This window comes from Globicephala melas, chromosome 1 (genome assembly GCF_963455315.2).
Source record: "Globicephala melas chromosome 1, mGloMel1.2, whole genome shotgun sequence".
Taxonomy (NCBI): Eukaryota; Metazoa; Chordata; class Mammalia; order Artiodactyla; family Delphinidae; genus Globicephala; species Globicephala melas.
The window spans coordinates 30,769,083-30,792,018 of record NC_083314.1 but is presented as its reverse complement, the minus strand read 5'-3'; the positions used below and the strand labels follow the sequence as shown (position 1 = coordinate 30,792,018).

General features: G+C 47.5%; 1 long non-coding RNA gene across 7 annotated transcripts; it reads right to left on the bottom strand.

The window, feature by feature from the left end:
* Positions 1-1,038: 1,038 nt before the first annotated feature.
* On the bottom strand, positions 1,039-14,966 carry LOC115844656 (uncharacterized). Of its 7 annotated transcripts, XR_009558805.1 has the most exons (12): positions 14,039-14,966; positions 13,137-13,237; positions 8,415-8,613; positions 8,004-8,198; positions 7,376-7,668; positions 6,260-6,381; positions 3,714-3,836; positions 3,438-3,548; positions 3,147-3,278; positions 2,574-2,707; positions 2,001-2,131; positions 1,039-1,567 (listed from the first exon to the last, which is right to left on the bottom strand). It is a non-coding gene; the product is annotated as an uncharacterized lncRNA (long non-coding RNA). The 7 variants fall into 7 exon arrangements; XR_009558769.1 differs by having other exon boundaries at positions 13,137-14,966; XR_009558773.1 differs by having other exon boundaries at positions 8,428-8,613; positions 13,137-14,966.
* Positions 14,967-22,936: the final 7,970 nt, after the last annotated feature.

Sequence of the window (22,936 nt, the reverse complement as noted above, 5' to 3'; positions counted from 1 at the left end):
TGCTTCTTTCACCAAGAAAGTATTGCCTGTTAAACTAAACAGCATATCTAGTGGACATATCATTTACATTCTGAAACAAGCTCCTTAACTTACGGAACGGCAACAGTTCTCAGGGGGCCGGTCAGGAGCCTCCCCGCGTGTGTCCCAGGGACCCACCTGCCTGCGACCTTCAGCTGCCTGGCAGGAAGCTACGCGCCGACTCCTATGGCTATCTGTGCAGCGAGGTGTATTCCGCAGACACGTTCCGCACACACTTCAAGTCGGAGGGCAGACTCAGTGGCAAGGTGAGAGGCCGGCCTGCCGTGCAGACCAAGAAGGCGCTCTTTGTCCTGGGCCGAGATGCTCGTGCCACCTCCCTGGGCCTGCCGGGCTCTGAGGGCCCTGCCCTGGACCCCCTGCTCCCCTGCACTTTGTTCAGTCACAGCAGAGGTGGCCACACCCATACCCTCTGTGAGGTCAGTGTTCCACCCTCCTGCAGCCCTGCCCCCTCTCCGCAGGTTGCCATGAACTACAGAAGCTGCATCCTGAGGCCAGGGGGTTCCCAGGATGCCAAGGGCAGACATATGGCCTTAAATGAGTCGCAGAGGCCTTAAGTGGGCTTGTGTGGTTGGGCTCACCTCTTATGTTTCAGTGAACTTTGTGAGAAGACAGGGCCTGGGAGCTGCATCCTCACAGTTGGGCTCCACAGTAAGATGTGTGCGACACACCTCAAACTGACCCAAAACATGGAGCAATACCAGCCATTTAGAGGTCTAAAAGAGAGCCGCTGCAGCTAGCCCACAGGTCCAAGAAAAATAAATTCTTATTTATGTAACTGAGTTTTGGGGAGATTTGTTCCAAAGCATTATCACAGCAAGAGCTGACTAATAGAACATCCTCCAAATCACTGCTATGTACATGGCTGCCACCATGCCTACATATAAGGCAATTGTGTCCTCAAACTTTGAGAACTCCTGAATTCTCGGTGCCTCTCCAACACAATGTACATGGCTAAACTTTCCCCAAATAACTTCACTAATGTACCACAAAGATCTCCCTAAACTTTTATTAAATGTAATGCAAAGTTCTTTCTATTCATTTTTTGTTTCTACGTAGTTAAAATGATTTTTATCAATCTAAAAGGATGGAAAATTGGAACAAAACATTTTGTGGATAGTTGTTATCCACAAAGGAAAATCACAAACAAAACAGGCATTACACTGAGTGTAGAGCACTAATGCCCTTGGTGTCTGTAAATGCCAAGTGAACAAAGGTTTGATCGCAGAAAGACTGAACGAACAGTGAGTCCTGTGCCCAGATGCTCAGCTGGTGCCCCGTACGTGGGGAAGTCACTGGGGCTTCCAGAGCCTCCACGGAGACTGGCAGCAGCCCCCAGGTCCTCACAGTGAACAGCATCATGGGCCCCAAAGCCTCCCCTCTGGATCTAGCTGTTCTTGACGTTTCTCCTCAGTGGGGTGAGACCCTATATGCCCTTCTGTGTCTGACTTGTCTCGCCGACCATCGTGTCCTCAGGGTGCATCCACGTGGCATCAAGTGTCAGGGGTTCACCTCTTTGCATGCAGAAGGACTGAGAAAAGAAGAAAGAAAAGAGAGGAACGTTGCATGCAAGTCTGGTGACAACTGGTGATGAGAACCCGAGGGAAGGCACTGTGACCGGGGGCGCCGGGCCCTGTGAGGCCCTGGGGTTGCTGCCAGTCTCCTTGGAGGCTCACCAACTCCCAGTCACTACCCCAAGTGGGGGGCCGCCAAATGGGCGTCTTTGCCAGGGACCCACTGCTCGTTCAGTCTTCCTGTGGCCAGCCCTTCGTCCTGAGAGCGATGCTCTCACAGGTCGCACGGGAGCGCGGGCAACAGTTTACTAAGCTGTGAAGCCATCACAACTGCCATTTGTTCGACCATTTCCGTCACCCCGAAAATGTCCCTCACGCCCTTGGCTATTAATCCGTCTCCTCGGCAGCCCCTGACAACCAGGGACTTACTTTCTGCCTCTGTGGATCTACCTTTTCTGGACGTTTCTCCTCAGTGTGGTCAGACCCTGTGTGTCCTTCTGTGTCTGACTTGTCTCGCCGACCATCGTGTCCTCAGGGTGCATCCAGGTGGCAGCGAGTGTCAGGGGTTCACCCTTTTCATGCTGAGGAACAGAAAAAAGATAAAAGAAAAGAATGGAACATTGCATGTAAGTCTGGTGACAGCTGGTGATGAGAACCAGAGGGAAGGCTCTGGGGCAGGGGGCGCCGTGCCCTGTGAGGCCCTGGGGCTGCTGCGAGTCTCTGAGGAGGCTCAGCAACTCCCAGTCACTACCCCAAGTGGGGAGCCATCAACTGAGAGTCTGGGCCCAGGACCCACTGCATGTTCAGTCTTCCTGCAGTCAGCCCTTCGTTCTGAGAGCGATGTTCTCACAGGCTACAACGGGAAGCATGGGGACAGTTTACTGAGCTGTGCAGCCCTCCCTACTGCCGTGCTTTGGATCATTTCCATCACCCCCAAAATATCCCTCAGGCCCTTACCAATCACTGCATCCTCTCGCCAGCCCCTGACAACCAGGAACCCACTCTCTGCCTATGTGGATCTACCTGTTCTGGACGTTTCTCCTCAGTGGGGTCACACCCTGTGTGTCCTTCTGTGTCTGACTTCTCTCCCATAGCGTAGAAGTCTCAGGGTGCATCCAAGTGGCAGCGAGTGTCAGGGCTTCACCACTTTGCATGGCCTAGTGACATAAAGCAGAGAAGATAAAAGAAAAGAACGTTGCATGCAAGTCTGTTGACAGCCGGTGATGAGAAACAGAGGGGAGGCTCTGGGGATGGGCACACCGTGCTCTGTGAGGTCCTGGGGCTGCTGCCAGTCTCCGGGGAGGCTCAGAAAGCCCCAGTGACTTCCCCACGTGGGGGGTGCCAGCTGAGTGTCTGGGCCCAGGAGCCACTGCTCATTCAGCCTTCGTGTGGTCAGCCCTTCTTCCTGAGAGCGATGCTCTCAAAGGCTGCACCGGTGTGTGGGGGACAGTTTACCAAGCTGTGCAGCCATCACTACTGCCATGTTTTGGACCATTTACGTCACCCCAAAAATGTCCCTCACGCCCTTAGCTATCACTCCGCCCCCACGGCAGCCCCTGACAACGAGGGACTTACTCTCTGACTCTGTGGATCTACCTGCTCTGTACGTTTCTCCTCAGTGGAGTCAGACCCTGCGTGTCCTTTTGTTTCTGACGGCTCTCGCTGAGCATCACGTCCTCAGGGTGCATACACATGGCAGCAAGTGTCAGGGCATCACCCCTTTGCGTGCTGAGGGACAGAGAAAAGATAAAAAAAAGAATGGAACATTGCATGCGAGTCTGGTGACAGCCGGTGATGACAACCAGCGGGAAGGCCCTTGGGCCGGGTGCGCCATGAACTGTGAGGCCCTGGGGGTGCTGCCGGTCTCTGTGGAGGCTCCGCAAGTACCAGTGACTTCCCCATGTGGGCAGCACCAGCTCAGGGTCTGGGTCCAGGACTCATTGCGCATTCAGTCTTCCTGCAGTCAGCCCTTCATCCGGAGAGCGATGCTATTACAGGCTGCAACGGGGAGCATGGGGACAGTTTACTGAGCTGTGCAGCCATCTTTACTGCCGTGCTTTGGATCACTTCTGTCACCCCAAAATGTACCTCACACCCTTAGCTATCACTCCGTCCCCTCACCAGCCCCTGACAACCAGGAACCCACTGACTATGTGGATCTACCTGTTCTTGAAGTTTCTCATCAGTGGTGTCACATCCTGTGTGTCCTTTTGTGTCTGACTTCTCTCGCTCAGCATCGTGTTCGCAGGGCACATCCACGTGGCAGCGAGTGTCAGTGCTTCACGCCTTTCCATGGCCCAGTGACATAAGGAAAAAAAGAGAAAAGAAAGGAACATTGCATGCAAGTCTGCTGACAGCCGATGATGCCACGGATGGATTGGAAGCGGGCAATGGCAAAACCCAAGAGCCTTGGGACGTGTAAGAGAGGTTGTAGGGTGGAAGATAGAAAGACATGCTATTCTCCGAAGCAATCATCGTAATCCAGGTGTAAAATAATAAATGGTAGACCCGGAGTAATGGCAACACAGATGGAAGGGAGGAGTATGAGAGACACTAGAAAGAAAAACGGTCAGGGCTTCACCATTGATTGGATACATTCATTTCTCCATTTAACACAGGTTATCAGTAACTGTGCTAGTCGCTGGGAACCAAGGGTAAGCAAAACAGTCATGATTCCTTCCTCACGGACCATATGGTAAACACCTATCTAAAACTGGATGTGAAATGTGATGAAGGCTATAAGCGAGAGGTACATGGTGTTATGTGAGCTATGGTAGGGGGATGTGATGAGTTGAGTAGGTAAGGGGATACTTTCTTGACAAAGTGACACCTGAGAAGACATGAGAAGGATGAGGAGGCATCAATCAGTTGCAAACTAAACAGAAGGACATTTCCTGCAGAGGGGCAGCATGGGCAATGTGCTGTTGTAAGTATGTAGGCCTGAAAGGAGGCCACTGTGGGCTGGAAGATTGAGCATGAAAGGAAGGAGGGGCAAGACGAGGCTGCAGATATCATGCTCCATCCTGCCCAGGGGATGCCCTGCCCTGCACACTAGCACACCCAGAGTGCCAGTGCACAGCAAGATGAGCTCTAGAATGCAAGTCAATGCTGCTTCTTTCACCAAGAAAGTCTTGCCTGGTAAACTAAACAGCATATCTAGTGGACATATGATTTACATTCTGAAGCAAGCTCCCCATCTTACGGAACGGCGACAGTTCTCAGGGGGCCGGTCAGGAGCCTCTCCGCGTGTATCCCAGGGACCCACCCGCCTGCGACCTTCGGCCGCCTCGCAGGAAGCTACAACGCCCAGTCCTATGGCTACCTGTGCAGCGAGGTGTACTCCGCGGACGCGTTCCACACACACTTCAAGTAGGAGGGTGGCCTGAGTGGCAAGGTGAGAGGCCGGCCTGCCGCGAAGACCAAGAAGGTGCTCTTTGGTCTGGGCCTAGATGCTTGTGCCGCCCCCCTGGGCATACCGGGCTCTGAGGGCCCTGCCTGGACCCCCTGCCCCCCTTCCCTTGGTTCAGTCACAGCAGAGGTGGCCACACCCACACCCTCTGTGACCTCCGCGTTCCACCCTCCTGCAGCCCCGCCCCCTCTCCACCGGTTGCCATGGACTACAGAAGCTGCATCCTGAGGCCAGGGGGTTCCCAGGATGCCAAGGGAAGACACCATGGCCTTAAATGAGTTGCAGAGGCCTTAAGTGGGCTTGTGTGGTTGGGCTCTACTGTTATGTTTCAGTGAACTTTGTGAGAAGACAGGGACCTGCAGCCTCACAATTGGGCTCCACAGTATGATGTGTGGGACAGACCTCAAACTGACCCACAACATGGAGCAATACCAGCCATCGAGAGGTCTACAAGAGAGCCGCTGCAGCTAGCCCACAGGTCCAAGAAAAATAAATTCTTATTTATGTAACTGAGTTTTGGGGAGATTTGTTCCAAAGCATTATCACAGCAAGAGCTGACTAATACAACATTCTCCAAATCACTGCTATGTCCATGGCTGCCACCATGCCTACATGTAAGGCAACTGTGTCCTCGAACTTTGAGAATTCTTGAATTCTCGGTGCCTCTCCAACACAATGTACGTAGCTAAGGTTTCCCCAGATAACTTCACTAATGTACCACAAAGATCCCCCTAAGCTTTTATTAAATGTAATGCAAAGTTCTTTCTATTCGTTTTCTGTTTCTACGTAGTTAAAATTATTTTCATCAATCTAAAAGGATGGAAAATTGGAACAAAACACTTTGTGGATAGTTGTTTTTCACAAAGGAAAATCACAAACAAAACAGGCATTTCACCGAGTGTAGAAAACTAATGCACCTAGTGCCTCTAAATGCCAAGTGAACAGAGGCACTTAATTAAATATCGAATCCCAGCTCTCTCCGCTTGAGAGGGAGAGCAAGCCATTCTCAAGTGGAGGAGGGATGTTTTCAGCAGCTATCTGCAACATTCTGTGGACCTGGCCACTGTGTAGCTACAAAGAAACCTTTTGTCTGAGGAAACTAACTAAAGAAACTTGAAAGTGGAAAAAGCGAGAAAGAATGAGACAATACCCTTATCTTGGTGGCTCATTCACTTATTCGTTCATTTACCAAATATTCACTACGTGTAGAGTACTGTGCTGAAAACTGCACAGAACACAGAGATGTACCCCCATTCTCAAGGAGGTTAGATACCAGAGAGGGAGATAAGATGTAGATTACCTTACGGCAGTTCCGCATATGTCTTGTTAAACTCTTTACAAGTTCAGGGGAGAGAAGGGATCCAGAAATTGCTTGGATTCTCAGTGAAGTCTTCCCAGAGAAGGAGGTGTAAAATAGCTGGACTAGAAAAAAAAAAATTAACGTCATGGGTAGATTTGAAACGGAGCAGAGATGCACAGATAATTAGACCCAGTTCTTTCTTAAAAAGTCTAGAAAGTGAAATTGAAGCCAAATTATGGAGGGTCTTGAGTGTCAATCTTAAGAGTTTGGCTGTATTGGGTTGACAGTGGGTGCCACGTATGGCTCGGAAGAGGGCAATGGCATAACCCAAGAGCCTTGGGAGGTGTAGGAGAGGTTGCAGGGAGGAAGATAGAAAGACATGCGAATCTCCGAAGCAGTCATCGTAATCCAGGTGTAAACTCATAAACGGTAGATGCGGAGTAACGGTGACACAGATGGCAGGGAGGAGTACGAGAGACACTAGAAAGAAAAACGGTCAGGGCTTCACCAGGGATTGGATACATTCATTTCTCCATCTAACGAAGTTTATCAGTAACTGTGCTAGTCGCTGGGAATCAAGAGTAAGCAAAACAGGCATGATCTCTTCCTCACGGACCATATGGTAAACACCTACCTAAAACTGGATGTGAAATGTGATTAAGGCTGTAAGCGAGAGGTACGTGGTGTTATGTGAGCTACGGTAGGGGGACGTGATGAGTTGAGTAGGTAAGGGGACACTTTCTTGGCAAAGTGACACATGAGAAGAGATGCGAACGGTGAGGAGGCATCAATCAGCTGCAAACTAAACAGAAGGACATTTCCTGCAGAGAGGCAGCACGGGCAATGCGCCCTTGTAAGTATGCAGGCCTGAAAGGAGGCCACTGTGGGCTGGATGACTGAGAATGAAAGGAAGGAGCTGCAAGACGAGGCCACAGAGATCATGCTCCATCCTGCCCAGGGGATGCCCTGCGCTGCAGACTAGCACCCCCAGAGAGAGAGTACCAGTGCACAGCCAGATGAGAAGCCTGCTCGAGAATGCAAGCCAACGCTGCTTCCTTCACCAAGAAAGTCTTGCCTGGTAAACTAAACAGTATATGTAGTGGACATATGAGTTACCTTCTGAAGCAAGCTCCTTATCTTACAGAACGGCACCAGTTGTCCACCGGAAGCCATCCTTTGACTCCACATTTTAGACCATGGTGAGGAGGTTAGTCTTTATCCTAAGAGCAATGGAAAGTCACAGACGGATTTGAAGTGGAGATGGTGGTGTCTGCATCATGGAACATGTATTGGAAGGCAGCCAGAGTCAGCAGAAAGAAGATGAGGAAGTTTGTGTCTGAAACACTTAACCTCTTGTTGAAATAAGAGGTATCCTCTTCAGGTGAGAGAGCAAGGACACACAACAGAGTCTAGTGGGACATGAAAAGGGTGGAGAAAGAGTCATTGTTAACGGCCATAAGTAAGGGAGTAGAAAAAAGAAATGGGGACCACATGTCAGTTAAAATAAGACAGCCTATGTTGTTTCCATAGCTCTGTGACTGGATCTAACAAAACACATTGCTCTGAAAGCAGGTCCAGAGAAGATAAATGTTAGAGATGCGCAGAATGCATCTGCAGTGAGGTTCCATGGGACGGTAAAATGGCTTGGCAGTCTGGGTATAATGTTGTCATGATGGACCAGCAGTCAACTACAGGGAATCAGAGGTAAAATGATAAACTGTATTCGAGTCAAACTTACACTCACCAGAGCCCGGAAGGAGGAGAGCCCGTGTCTTGTGCTGCCCAGTATCCATGTCCCTCCCAGCTCAGGTATTGGCAGGGAAGCCCAGGCATCTTGTCTTGGGCCAGGCACGCACCTGGCTTGTCAGAGGGTCCCAGAGGTGCTGTGGGGAGGCAGCTTTTGCTCACCATGTTCAGGGAAGCTACAACACACCAGATACTGAAAGGAGAACCAAAGCCACTATTAAGACATAATTCAACTGTCTCCCAGTCCAGCAAGGGGTCCTGTTAGCACCGTATCAGTGCAACTGGCGTCACCCCACCCCAGGACCAAGCCAAACGAACGCCTCTCCAGGGGCCTCGAGACCCCACGACCTGGGCCACACACACGGGAGCATCACTCAGCTATGCAAAGGGGTGAAGCCCTGACACTCACAACGTGGACGGACCCTGAGAACACGATGCTCAGTGAGAGAAGCCAGACACAGAAGGACACACAGTGTGTGATTCCATTGATGGGAAACGTCCAGAACAGGCAGATCCACAGACACAGAGTGTCAGGGGCTGGAGCAGGGGACTGCCGGCCCTTTGCGCTGATGGAATGTTCTGGAATTAGAGGTGAAGGCTGCACAGCTCTGTGAATATAGTAAAAGCCATTAAATTGTACACTTCATATGGGTGAGTTCAGTGGTGTGTGAATGCTATCTCGGCAAAGCTGTCATTTAAAAAGACACAAAACCCACAACACCCAGCGCGGCTCCTCCTCCCCTTGTCCCACCCCTTCACCTGGTGTCTGTCCCAGACCAGGTGTGGGCCCAGCGTGTCCTGTGGCCCCAGCACCTGCTCTCCGGTGGGACCCTCACTCAGCCTGCAGGGTGAGCACAGAGCAGACGCCAGGGAGGCACCTGCACACCAGGGGAAACGTGAGCCACCACCACCATGGGACATGCAAATCCTTCCCTAGAGCTCCCCGCCCCAAGCCCCATGACTCCTGCCATCCCTGTGGGCACCACCCCGTGGCGGTCTCCCCCCCCAGGGACACAGCCTGCAAAAACCCCTTCCCCACCCAGGAAAAGACGTGTCAGGTTTTTAAAGGACCAGCGTTCTCAGAGGTAACCTCTCTCACACGCCGGCTGCCCGTGCACCTGGTGTGAGCCTGACGTGCTTTCCCGACATCGGCCGCGTACCCCATGACTAACTGAGGGGATTCAAACGGAAGCCCCTCAGAGATGAGGAGGCGTTGTCATCCAAGGTCAACACTCAGTGAAGCACGCAGCCTCCGACCTCCCAACTGCAGCTCACGGGAACCTGTGACTCGGGAGCCCTGCCAGGCGCCCTGGACAGGAAGAGGGCCCGGTCCGACACAGGGGCGCTGAGGAACAGAGCCCCGGGCTAGGCACCGCGACAGCGGCCGTGGGTGGGGAGAGAGAGTCTGGGAAGGAACAAGAAAGGCGGGCAGTGAGGGAGGCACTACAGAGCCACGCATGAGCTGCGGAGGACCATGGACAGGCACCCGGCATGTCCTCTGTTAACACCCTTGGGACCACTTGACGCCATGGGCGTGGCAGGAGACCCGGCTGGTGGGAACGGCAGGGACAGCTTGAGGGGACAGAGAAGACGTCAAAGAGGCCTCCAGGCAGCACCCTGAGTGGGAGGAAGGAAACAGGACTGTCATCCCACAGCCAGGGAGAGAAGGCTCACGCACTGGGGAAGAGTGCCAGGACCACGAGAGGAGGACACAGCAGAAAGAAAGAGGGAGGAGAGGGGTTTCCTGGGAGACATGCGCCGGGCCCGGGGCCCAGGGATGCGCAGACACAGCCAGTCACACCCTACAGGTCCCCAAATCCAAAAGGGACACCAAACACTCTGTATCTTGATTGTATCAATGACAATGAAATCATTACATCGGTGCGTAGCTTTGTAAGATGCCACCATCGGGAGAAACTGAGTAAAGAGAACGTGGGATGTGTCCGACCTATTTCTGACAGCTGTGCAAGAATCTACGATAATCTCAAAATAAAAAGTTTAATTTAATTAAGGAAAAAAGGACGCAGCTCTTAGAGGTAGACTGGGGGCCGGTCCCCTGCAGCTCCCAGCCACCTCCTGCCTAGTGAATATCCAAAGGGCCGGCTGGCTGCCTCTGGCCCCTCCCCCCAGGAACAGAGTATACAGGCGGCATTTGGATGTTAGGGACCAAAGTATGAAAGCTAACAGGCACGTACATACGGAATACCAGGCATTTCCCGGTGATCCCTTCCTCTTCAAAGGGGCTACTTCACCCACGGAAAGTCCTCAAAGGGTTAACCTGCCTTCCACCTGAGCTCAGATTAGGCAGGACTCACACCAGCAGAGGTCAAATCAGAAAATGTTTTCTGAGTCACGGGGAGGGATGGCTCACTCAACCTCCCACTTCAGCTACTACCCACTGTGGAGTGAAGGGTGTGACTGCTCAGCGGGCATTCATCAGAGACTCGTGGGCTCTCAGGAGGAAGCCAGAAGCAGGCGGGGACACTCACGCTGGGGCCGCTCCACGCCCACAGCCTCAGTGAGTCACGGAGGGGAAGGACCACTGCACGCCCTTGCTGGCTCCTGCCCTGCCATCAGGCAGCCGAAGATACCACCTGCTTCCTCCTGAGCTGAGACCCGGTTTTCCCACCAAAAGAAGGACCATCCTGCTTTAGAAATGCCACCGTGAGCTATAAGTAGATATCTGGGAACTCTCAGTCACAGAAGGAACAAAACTCGCCCTGCACCTCACCCTCCTATTTGTCAATTGCGCAAAAGCCCATCTTGGAGGCTGGACATTTCCGAGTACAGGCGGTTGTGGCTGTTTACACTTCCTCCTGTGGGTGCCCCCACCTCAGAGAAACCACCCACACCTCCCCCAGGGCAAATCTGGCAGCCCCACTCTCTGGGACCTCAGTTGATCCCATATACGGGGCACTACACCTCAGCTGAACTTCTGTGTTTATAGATCACCTACCATCCTTAGTTCATAAGTTTTGAGAATAAGAATACTGTCACCCTCAGAATGGGAGAAAATATTTGCAAACGAATTAACGGACAAAGGATTAATCTCCAAAATATATAAACAGATCATGCAGCTCAATACTAAAGAAACAAACAACCCAATCCAAAAATGGACAGATGACCTAAATAACCATTTCTCCAAAGAAGACATACAGATGGCCAAGAAGCATGTGAAAAGCTGCTCAACATCACTAATTATTAGAGAAATGCAAATCAAAACTACAATGAGGTATCACCTCACACCAGTTAGAATGGGCACCATCAGAAAATCTACAAACAACAAATGCTGGAGAGGGTGTGGAGAAAAGGGAACCCTTTTGCACTGCTGGTGGGAATGTTAATTGATACAGCCACTATGGAGAACAGTATGGAGGTTCCTTAAAAAACTAAAAATAGAATTACCATTTGATCCAGCAATCCCACTACTGGGCATATACCCAGAGAAAACCATAATTTAAAAAGACACATGCACCCCAATGTTCACTGCAGCACTATTTACAACAGCCAGGTCATGGAAGCAACCTAAATGCCCATCGACAGATGAACAGATAAAGAAGTTGTGGTACATATACACAATGGAATATTACTCAGCCATAAAAAGGAAAGAAATTGAGTCATTTGTTGAGACATGGATGGATCTAGAGACTGTCATACAGAGTGAAGTAAGTCAGAAAGAGAAAAACAAATATCGTATGTAAACGCATGTATGTGGAACTTAGAAAAATGGTACAGATGAACTGGTTTGCAGGGCAGAAGTTGAGACACAGATGTAGAGAACAAACGTATGGACACCAAGGCAGGAAAGCCACGGGGGGGTGGGGATGGTGGTGTGTTGAACTGGGCAAGTCGGATTGACATGTATACACTGATGTGTATAAAACTGATGACTAATAAGAACGTGCTATATAAAAAAATAAATTAAATAAAATTCAAAAATCAAAAAAAAAAAAGAATACTGTCTACTGTCCTCCGCGCCCCCTGGAACACTCACTCTAAATATCCAGGAGGTGCTTGCAGAATGAATGAATCAATGAACAAACAAGCTCACTCATTTCAAACGTGCGGTCACGTGAATAACCTGACCTTCTAAGAAGTTAAGCTTCTGGAAGGAGCCCATTTTCTTAATGTATTCAGCATCGAGTCATCACAAAATATGAACTCTTATAAAGTACTGCCCCCTCACTTCCCATGAGAAAGCAAAATTCCTCAGCAGGGAAATGGGAGGGTAGCAGACATTACCCGCAAAGCTTTAGGAAGGCTGCAGCTCGCTGAGCACTTCACTAGGGCCCCTGACCGCCTGCCTGATAGTAGGACAGACACACCAGGAATGGCTGCTGACCGGCAGAAAGAGCACCCGGCCAGGCAGGCAGCACACCCTGCACCCTGCCAAGCGAGGTCCAGCCAGCAAGGGAAAGACACTCTCTCCACTTCAGAACCGCCCACCACTAGAAAGCCAGGTCCTGCCAGGGCCTGGACACACGAGGCCTTCCTTACAAGGGTTACAAATCTGTGGCCTTGCTCTGCCTCGAATAAAAGACAGAGACGGGGACAACATGACCATCTCCAGATGAACCTTCAACTTCGTTTCAAGTGCCTGGGTGCTGGGTCACAGTGCATTTCTAAACTCTTCCAATACTCAAAAATACCAATTTCTAAGATGCAGAAGGGTTGTTAAACATACACTTAGCACAGATCCCAGTCCCACTCCTGAGTATTTTCTCAAGTGAGGTAAAAACCCAAGTTCACATGGAAACCTGCCCTGGGATGTTTACAGCAGCTTTATTCCTGATCTCCTCAAAACTGGAAACATCCCACAAGTCCTGCCACCCGCAGGCGAATGGACAAACGCATCATGGAATACAACACAGCCAGAAAAAGGAGTGGCTTCTCATACTCGCAACAACAGGGATGACGGACTTCCCTGGTGGTCCAGTGGCTAAGACTCCGCGCTCCCAATGCAGGGGGCCCGGGGTCCATCTCTGCTCAGGGAACTAGATCCCGCACGCTACAACTAAAACATACTGCATGCGCCAATGAAGATCCCATGTGCCGCAACTAAGACCCGGCACAGCCAAGTAAATAACTAACTAAATCAATGTTTAAAACAACAACAACAAAAAAAACAAACCTGGGATGAATCTCGCATAGGTTTTGCTGAGCCAAAGCAGCCAGAATTGAAAAGCTACATGCTGTTGTTCCGTTCATCTGGCTTTCTGGAAAAGCCAAAACCTTAGGGACAGAGAGGAGATTAGTGGCCAAGAGGCTAGAGGCGCGCTGGCGCCAAAGGGCAGCAAGTGGGATGACAGGATTGCTCTGCCGCCTGACGGCGATCATCTGTCAAAACTCCTACAACTGTGCACTACAAGTGAACTATGCTTCACGGCTACTAAGGATAAACAAATTAATACATTTTGAAAAATGCGCCGGCCAGCCAACCGGTGCATGACAAGTGCAGTAAAAGGGGCGGGGAGGCGAGGCAAGTGGATCAGCTGGAGTTCTGAAGGCTCTCGCCACTTTCAGTTTCCCTCCCCTGGGATGTCTCCCCGCCCTGCCCACTGCTCAGGCCGCCCACCCGGGCCACCCGGAGTTACCCAACCGGAAAAGCCAGAGCCCAGGCTCAGCCGCGCCTCCGGGCACAGGAAGAGCAAAAATAGAAAGCGCCAGTGCGCGGTGGCGGCCTGGAAACCCTCGGACCTCAGATAACTGCGGAGAACCGGGGCCCGGGAGTCAACATCGGCTCCCAGGCGGTACCAGCGTCCCGACCCCGGCCGCGACACACTTTCCACGAACTGACACACACGGAGCCCGCGCGAGGGCCGGGTCGCCTGGAGGCCGGTCCCCCGCAAGCCGAGCGCACGAAAGAGCGCCCCAAAGGCGCCGGCCCAAGGCGCCCGCTGCGCTTTCCCTCCGGAAGGTGGGCTGCAGGGCCCAAGCGTAAACCCTGAGACAAGGAACACGCGCACCACGCCGCCACGGGGGACGAGAGGCCGGGCGTCCACCTAGCCGGACATCCTGCATTTCTGGACTCACCGGACGCCTGTGTAAATTTACGTCTGGCGTGTCATTTTCCAAAGGCCACTCAAGATCAGGGGACAGAATGCCTCCTCTCCAAGTGTCCTGCCAGCCCACCCACTCAAGATCAGAGGGACAAAATGCCTAACTAAAACAAAACAGAAACACAAAAAAACTGGAGTGAGAGAGGAAAGGGTGCCCTGAAAAATAAAAAAAGAACTAAGCACGTTGACAGCGCTAAGAATAAACTACCAGGAAAAAGAAACCCTACATGTCAGATCCTAAAGTACAGAAGGGCAAGCCCGCCGGCATTCCAGGCCCGGGGGGACCGGGGTCCCCAGCCCTGCAAAGCCAACTGCAGACCGGCTCAGGCGCCCCTCGGAAGCACGGGGTCCCCGCGGCTGAGTCTGCGCCCCCGGCCGGCGCCGGCTCCCCTCTGCCCACCCTGCGCGCGGGGGCTAGAAACTGCCGCGGAGAACCACGGCGGGGCGGGAAGGGGGCCTCCAAACAGGGTCTGGCGACTGGAGTCGCTCCGTTTCTCGGTGGGCTCAGTACGCGCCGTGGGGGAAGAGGGGCGGGGGCCCGGGAGGAGACGGGCGGCAGTTACGTAGACCGGCAGCGGCCACGGGTAGACGGCGGGCTCGGCCCCCACGAGCGACTCCAGCCTCAGCTCCAGCTTCTCCCCCATGTCTTCGCGCGCGGCCCCCACACCGTGCTAGTTTGGCGGTTGGCGGAGGGGCGCGGCGCCGCCGGCGGGGGCGGGGCAGACGGGAGGCTGAGGGGAGGGGGCCTGGCCTGGGCCTCAGCTGCCGCCGCCGCGCTCCCATCCGGCCCCCGGCTCCCTCTTTGCGGTCACAGGCCCGGGGCCTCCAGCGCTGTCGCCAACTCGGGCCGGCGTGAGGCGAGCACAACAGCCGGGGGCCGGGCTGAACCACTCGCGGCACGCGCGGACCGCCCCGTGGACTCTCACGCACGGACGCACGCACGCACAGACGCACGTCTTCGGCTGCCCCCGGCCACCCTCACCGGCCCGAAGCGGGGACCCGGGAAGACTCCTCAGGGCCAGTGGTGGCGGGTTCGACTCCCGCACTTGACACACCGTGACACACACCCTCCCCCCCAATAATAAGACTATAATTCCTATTAAATATGACAGCCAGAATCCCGGCTTCTGTTCACAAAAATGCCGTGTATTTAGCCTATGCTAGGCACCAGACCGCGGACGCTCCGTACTGGCAAAAAAGGAAATGCCCTGCCCTCATAGCACTGCCATTTTAATTGGAATAGTAGTGACAATGGTCAAGGGAGAAAATAAAGTGTCATCATCGCCACGGGGATGGTTAATCTCATGTGCGCACTGCGTGGGGCCCCGGCAACCACAAACATTATTCCAGATGTGGCCAGGAAGGTATTTTTCAAGAGAGGTTAACACTGAAATGGGTCAACTTTGCATAAAGGAGATTGTCAATGCCACGGTGTGGGTGGGCCTTGTCCATCACTTGAAGGACTGGAGAGAAAAATGAGGTTCCCTAGAAAGAGGGAACTGTTCCTCCAATGGCCTTGGGACATCAGCTCTTCCCTGTGTCTCCAGCCCAGAGTCCTGCCCTGACTTGCCTGCCTCACGGTCACATGAGTCAACTCCTTAAAACAAAACTATATATGTAAAAATACTGAATATATACAAGCCTATTAATTTGTATATGTGTGTATACATATTATATATATGTATACACGTTTATATGTGCGTGCGTTTGTAGTATATGTGTAAGTACTATATACAGTATACATACAAGCCTATATATTTGTGTGTACATATTGTATACATGTATGTATGTGTATATATATAGTATACACATTATAAACGTGAACATGCTGTATATATATATTGATATACGGGTGTGTATATATATAGTATATGTACACTGTATGTATGTATACAGTGTATATTTATATATAGGTGTGTCTCGATTTTTTTTTAACTATGGACATCCAGTTGTTTCAGCACTATTTGATGAAAAGACTATAAAAAAAGACTATATAAAAAGACTATTGTATTGTCTTTGTTCTTTTGCCAAAGACCAGTTGATTGTATTTATGTGGGTCTATTTTGGGGCTCTTTATTCTGTTCCATTGATCTACTTCTTGTTTCACCAATACCACCCTGTCTTGATTACTGCACCTTCATAATAAGTCTTCAAGCTGGGTAGTGTCATTCCTTCAACTGTGTCCTTCAATGAGGTGATAGCTATTCTGGGTCTCTTGCCTCTTCATATATGGACTTTAGAATCAGTTTGTCAATATCCATAAAATAACTTGCTGGGATTTTGATTGGGATCGCACTGAATTTCTATAGATTAACTTAGAAAGAACTGACATTTTGAGAATACCGAGTCTTCCTATTCATGAACATGCAATATCTCTCCATTTATTTAGTTATTCTTTGACTTCATTCATCACGGTTTTGTAGTTTTCCTCCTATAGATGTTGTACATATTTTATTAGATTTATATAGAAGTATTACATTTTTGGCAATGCTAATGTAAATAGTGTCGGTTTTTTTTAAATCTATTCCACTTGTTCATTTTTGGGATATAGGAAAGCAATTGCCTTTTGTATATTAACCCTGGATCCTGCAACCTTGCTATAATCACTTATTAGTTACAGGAGTTTTGGGTCAACACTTTAAGATTTTCTACATAGATGATCATGTCACCTGTGAACAAAGACAGGTTTATGTCTTCGTTCTCAATCTGTACACCTTTTATTTCCTTTTCTTGCCTTATTGCATTAGCAAGGACTTGCAGCACAATACTGAAAAGTTATAATAAAGGAGGATATCCTTGCCTTGTGCTTAATCTTAGTGGGAAAGCATTGAGTTTCTCTCCAGTAAGTATGATGTCAGCTATTGGTTTTTTTGTAGATCGTATTTATCAAGTTAAGAAAGTCCCTCTCTATTCCTAGTTTACTGAGAGTTTTTCTCATGAGTGCACGCTGGATTTTGTCGAATGCTTCTTCCGCATGTATTTATATGTTTTTTTTCCTTTATTTGTCTTGGTTGGATTATATTGATTAATTTTCAAATGTTGAACCAGTATTATGTACCTGACACAAATCCCGTTTGGTCATGGTATATAATTGTTTTTATACTTTTTTGGCTTCAATTCGCTAACATTTTGTTGAGAATCTCTGACACAATTTTTATCACATTTCTACTATAAAAGGTTTGGGATTCTAACGAATTTAAGCTATTAGTCTTATCAAATTGTGCTTTTTATTCAAAGATACACCATAGCAGAACCCTGAGGGAATGGATGGTGAATGGTAAGGCCTGAATTTACACTTCTTTTAATCCTGAATCCTGAATCCGTCTCTCAACAAGTGTTCACGGTTGATGTTTATTTTTTTGGAAATTAGACATAGCTCACTCCATTCATTCATTCAACAGATTCTACAGCAGAAGGGAGGCTCCTAAGGAGGTAGGGTGTATTAGTGGGGCTTCAGGTTATTACAGGGAATGCAAGCAAGGACTCATAATGGAGACGGTGATATTTGAGGAAAGACCTAAAAAAGTGAGTGGATGAGTACTGTAGATAGTAAAGACAACAGCAATTCAGGTAAAGGGAACAGCAAGTGAAAATGTCTTCCTACTATAGTTGTTGAACATCAAGGACTAAAGAGTATAAGGTGTTTGGAAAAGAGTGAGCAAGGAGTAGAGGTGGAGGAGATGAGATCAAACATATAATGTGGAGGATAATCATGGTGCAACTTTCCAGCATTTTAAGAACTTCAGCTTCAACTATGATGAAGGGGAAGACACTGAAGTCACGTAATTCTTCTGACTTAGATTCTCAAAGTGTTCTCCAGCCACTGTGTTAAGGACACAGTTCAGAGGGATAATAATTAAGATGACAGACAACGAAATCTTAATCCTGAGTGGTAACAGTGGAAAAATCGAGAAACTGTCAAATTCTGGTTCTATCTCAAAGATAGGGCTTTGAGATAGGACACATTTTGCTTGTGTATTGGATGTGAAAGGAGAGAGAAAGAAAAACGTTAAAGATGAATCACATTTTGTAACTGAGCACCAGGAAGAATGGAGCTGCGCTTTTCTGTTTTGGAAAGTCTACAGAAAAAGCATGAGTGACTATGTGTGTATTTGATTGCAAGGTATATTAGGTTTGGGATGTCAATTAAATGACAAAACAGAGATATTCTATTAGTAACCAGTCTTGTTAGGTGGACCCAGTCCGTAAATGACAACCATCAACCTACCTAATCTGATCAATTTGAAGCCCCATAAAGGATTTGGGGGCATTAGTGTGAAGAGGGCTTCCTTTTGCGTTTGTGTGTATGTGTGTCATTTGCTTTGACACTGTGGTTAGGCTAAAGTAGCACTATTCTGGGCTTTCATCTTTGGCAACTTTTTTCTCACCAAGAAGATTTTTTATTGGGTTGACGCCAAATGAGTATTTGCCTGATTCTTCATGTCCTGATTCTTTAACTATTTTCCTAGTTTGGACAGCCACAAATTTGGTTAGTATTTGTTAATTTCACCCTTCAACTTGGACACACTTGAAGCGAAGTGAAGTCCCACCACACTGATGGTAGACTCCATCTGAGCATGCTCAAAAGGGCACAGAAGGTTGTCCACGGGGAGGGTACTATCAGAGGCTGATTGACAGCATGTGTGTTGTAGACCAACTTAAGGGCAAACACATACGGTTCTTACGCTTTCCTGTTCCTAATAATAGGCAATGGCAGGCTCTGGATCACAATGTTTGAACCCAGCAGGAATAGTGTTGCATTATATGTGGCATGACTAAGATAAGGGGTATATATGTTATCTAGCATATATCTTCTTTTTTATGCTACACAAATACAAGGCTGTCACTTTCTGAGACATTAAACTTTCTCTGGCTGTGACAGATTAAAAGCAGATGCCAAGTTAGAAACATTTCTGAATTAGGTGATTTGGGTTCCTTGACCAGGTTAAAAAAAACAAAACAAAACTGTTTTTCTTCTTGGTTTCACATTTAAACAATATGAGTTAGTCTAAACTATATGACCAAAAAATCGAACTACTAAAATAACAGGCTCTTATCATTATTATTTTGATATAATAAATAATAGAGGGATATTGTTTTACTAATAATTACCAGCATTTAGTAACGACAAGCCAAACATTAAGCCTTTAAGAAATTTGTGAACTCCTTCATTTCTTACAATAACTCTGTCAGATTGGTACCAGTATTTATCCCCATTGATGAAGAAACTCAGTTTCAGAGGAAGACACTGAGACACAGAGAGGTTAAATGTAACTTGTCTATAACTGCCCTAGCTGCTACGCTAGTCGGCTTCATCAACCACTATCACCACTATCACATTTTTTTAATTGGACTTCAGATTCAGATAAACAATTTTTCCTGGTTGCAAGGAAATCATTTAACAGGCCCACATTGCAATGCTTGAAATGCAAGTCTGAGCCCAAATCTGAGAACCCTAAACCATGTGATCACTAAAAATACTGAGTATCAATTCTGAGCCTTATAATACGAGTTTGCATTTAAAATAACAGGCCCTATTAGGAATAAGTGTACAAATGGCATTCTAGGAGGGAATATATCCAACAGGTGTTTTAAATTCCTTTAGTGGCAGTGAAAAAGTATGAAGGCATTTCCTGCAACACTAAATGAGCTGATTTGCTTTTGGTGGGTAAACACTGAACTTAGTTTACAAAACTTAACCTGAAAGTATTTTCTAAGTATCCTGCTATAACTCAAAGTTAGCCTTGTTATCTCCTTTAACAAACAAGAATGGTAAGACACAGTCTCAGTTAGTATAGTATGGATAAATCATTTGCAGTCTTGGGTAAACTTGTACCTTAACAAGTGTCTTCAATTTGGGGAAGACATGAATTCACAATTGCCATTCTCTATGCATATTATTGCCATATAAACTAATTCCAGCAAAAGAAAGCTATAGTTAGGTAGAACCTTTCATAAAGTGATGCAGTCACTCAGGAATACTTTATAACCTAAACCGACTGGACAGTCAGTAACCAATGAATTATCCTAATGCTGATTCATCTCAGAGGTCCTTTATTCCAATGACTTTCGCTGCTATCCTTCTCTTTTCCTTTTGGGATTAAGAACTACGCATAAAGTCTTAGTTACTCTAAGGTTCACCTTGTACCTCTCCTGTCATACAACTCGTCACTTTCCCCATCATCTGCCGCCAAATGCCAAAAAGAAATCTGAGTACTCTGCGGTCATGGCACAGGTATTTCTAAAGAGAGAAACACCTGTTCAAAAATCACTAATCCGAGAATAAATATATGGGGAAATGAACCGGGGACATGAGTAGAATCAACTGAAACTGTGAGAGGCCAGCAGGGCAGATATGTGTGTCTCTATGTGCCTTAAAGAATAATGCTCTCTATGAGAAAAAATGCTTTAATGCCCCAAACTTTAATCCAATTAATATCTGGGAATATATTTCAAGACCACTTGTATATATGTGTATGTACATAATGTTAGCATTGTATATTATTTGTGTTATGTTCTCCCTTATATTCATGGGAATATGTTGCCTTTAAAGTTTAAACTTTCTTGTTGATTTTGTAAATGGATGAAGGTTCACACAGTAAGATAAGTTCAAAGATTTCTTTCTCAAATACCATTGATATGAATTCCTACTACTTAATTTCTTTTTGATAGATTTTCAGATGACAGTCCAAGATAGTTCTGCCAATGGAAATCACAGGACTACCAAATATGGAAAAGACTTTGGAACACTTACAGTGTGTTTTCATGGTCTGCATCAGAATTCTACAGAAGACGTTTGGCTGAATTGGCAGTGAAATGAGAATGGAAAGTTAGTGTGTCAGTTACTTTTCAGTGCAGTATGTTTTCTTTTCTACTATTCTACTATGTATTAGAAATTACGTAAAAATCAGGAGAAGAGAAATGGTTAAGAAAAAACATAATCTGTCATGTTAAAGACATTCGGCACTTACCTAGACTCACAGGTAACATGAGAGAACATGAGAGCTGGCTTGTGAGAGCTAACCTTGTTCCATTTCCCTCAGTGTCTTCATGAAAAGCTTTGAGGCTCAAAGAAGGAAGTGACCCTGCCAGGTGCATACCATGAATCAGTGATGAAAGGGAGACTCCTTGGCTTCTGTAGAGCCATGCCTCTGTGCACACGGTATTAAAGAAGCATTAATTAAATGCCCCTTTACCTAACAACGTGGAGCTTAATCATAGGGTTTGGGCTTCTTGTCTCTCCTTTTCTTTTGCTTTCTCTTTTACATCCTTGGGGGCCTTAGTTTTTAGTTGCTCTCTTGAACTGGATTTACAAGACATTTATTTTCACTAGCCCTTATTTTTTTGGATTGTAGGCTGAATTTTTAAGAAGTTGGGGAAGGATACTAAACTGCCAAAAGTTAACAGATTATTGGCAAAGATATAAAAATAATTACAATGCCAATTTCCCTGGGTATTCCCTGTGTACTTTAGGGGTAAAAATAGTATTTGTAAAGTGATTTCAAAATGTGCAAATATTACCTGTGGGATATAACCTACGGGTGAAGAGCACTAACTCTAAAATTAATTTGCCTGGATCTTTTTTCCCCAGCTCCACCACTTATTAGTGGTGGGAGTTCAGGAGTGGTACTTCTTTGTGTTTCACTTCCTTTTCGAAAATCAAGGGCTTAATAACCTCACCCATTTTACAGGGCTGTGGCGTGGAGTTAATACAAGTACAGTGGTTAGGAATCCATGCCACTCTTAAGTCTTTTAAAATCAATCTTACTATTGTTGTTACTACTATTATTAATTTGTTAGCTGTCCTTGAAAAAGTTTGCCAGCAGTACTCACTTGCTTTTCTTTTTGTTGTATATTCTCTACATCCACTTAAGCATTCTACCAAACCTTAAGAGGCTCTTTTCAGATATTTTACACCTCTTTACTTGTTTGTCACAGCAAAAGTAAAAGGAGTGTGGCTCCCCTTGATCAAACAAACCAGAACTTTGGTTTTCTCCCATTCATACACATTGGTGAACAGATGTGAAAAAACGACTCCATGGGGCTTTCAGTCTGGAGCCAAACATCCAGGCTCTGTGTTACTCGACACTATTATGCACACATGTTGGTCCCTTAGGACCCAAAAGAATCTCAACTAAGCCCATCATTGTTTCAGGAATATGACGAATGCTTTTTGTGAAGTAGTTGAATGTAACAGAAATACAAGAAAAGGCAGAGGTGTTTCGTATCACAACTTTTTGAGAAATGCTCACAGCTCTAAGATGTAGCTGAGAATTCCGCCATCAGCTAATCCTTTCAAAGTGACCATAAATTTCACCATAAATACATTTTTTCAGCAATGGCAATAACACGGTGACTATACTGCTCAATTCCTCACAGTGTCAGCATTAAATACATTAAAAGGGTAAGTTAAAATATCTGTCTGATTGCTTCTGACATAACCCCGAGATCTCTTTTATTTCTGTACTCCATCAATTATAATGTGGAACATTAAGACAAATTATTTCTAAACACTAACAAGGAATGTAGCAACAAATGGCAGACAATCAAGGGGAATTTTGCCGTAGCATGGTGCTTATTTTGTTACAAGCAGGAGTGCAAACCCAAAGGATGTAATTTAGAGGAAACTCTGTCCCGTCTATTCTCTAGGAACTAGAACAAGGAGACTGAGAGAAGATGATTCTGGGTAAATCAAACCGTTTTCTCCTAATTACAGCTGACTAATAGGGAGCAAACTCCCATGGAAGGCTGTGATCTGCTTGAAGAAAGCTACGAGGTTGCCCTGGTTAGGGTCTTTCATATACAGTTATTCAAGCTCAGACTTGATCATCTGTCAGGGATGCTACAGTAGGGAGAGTTTTGCCGTAGCTCT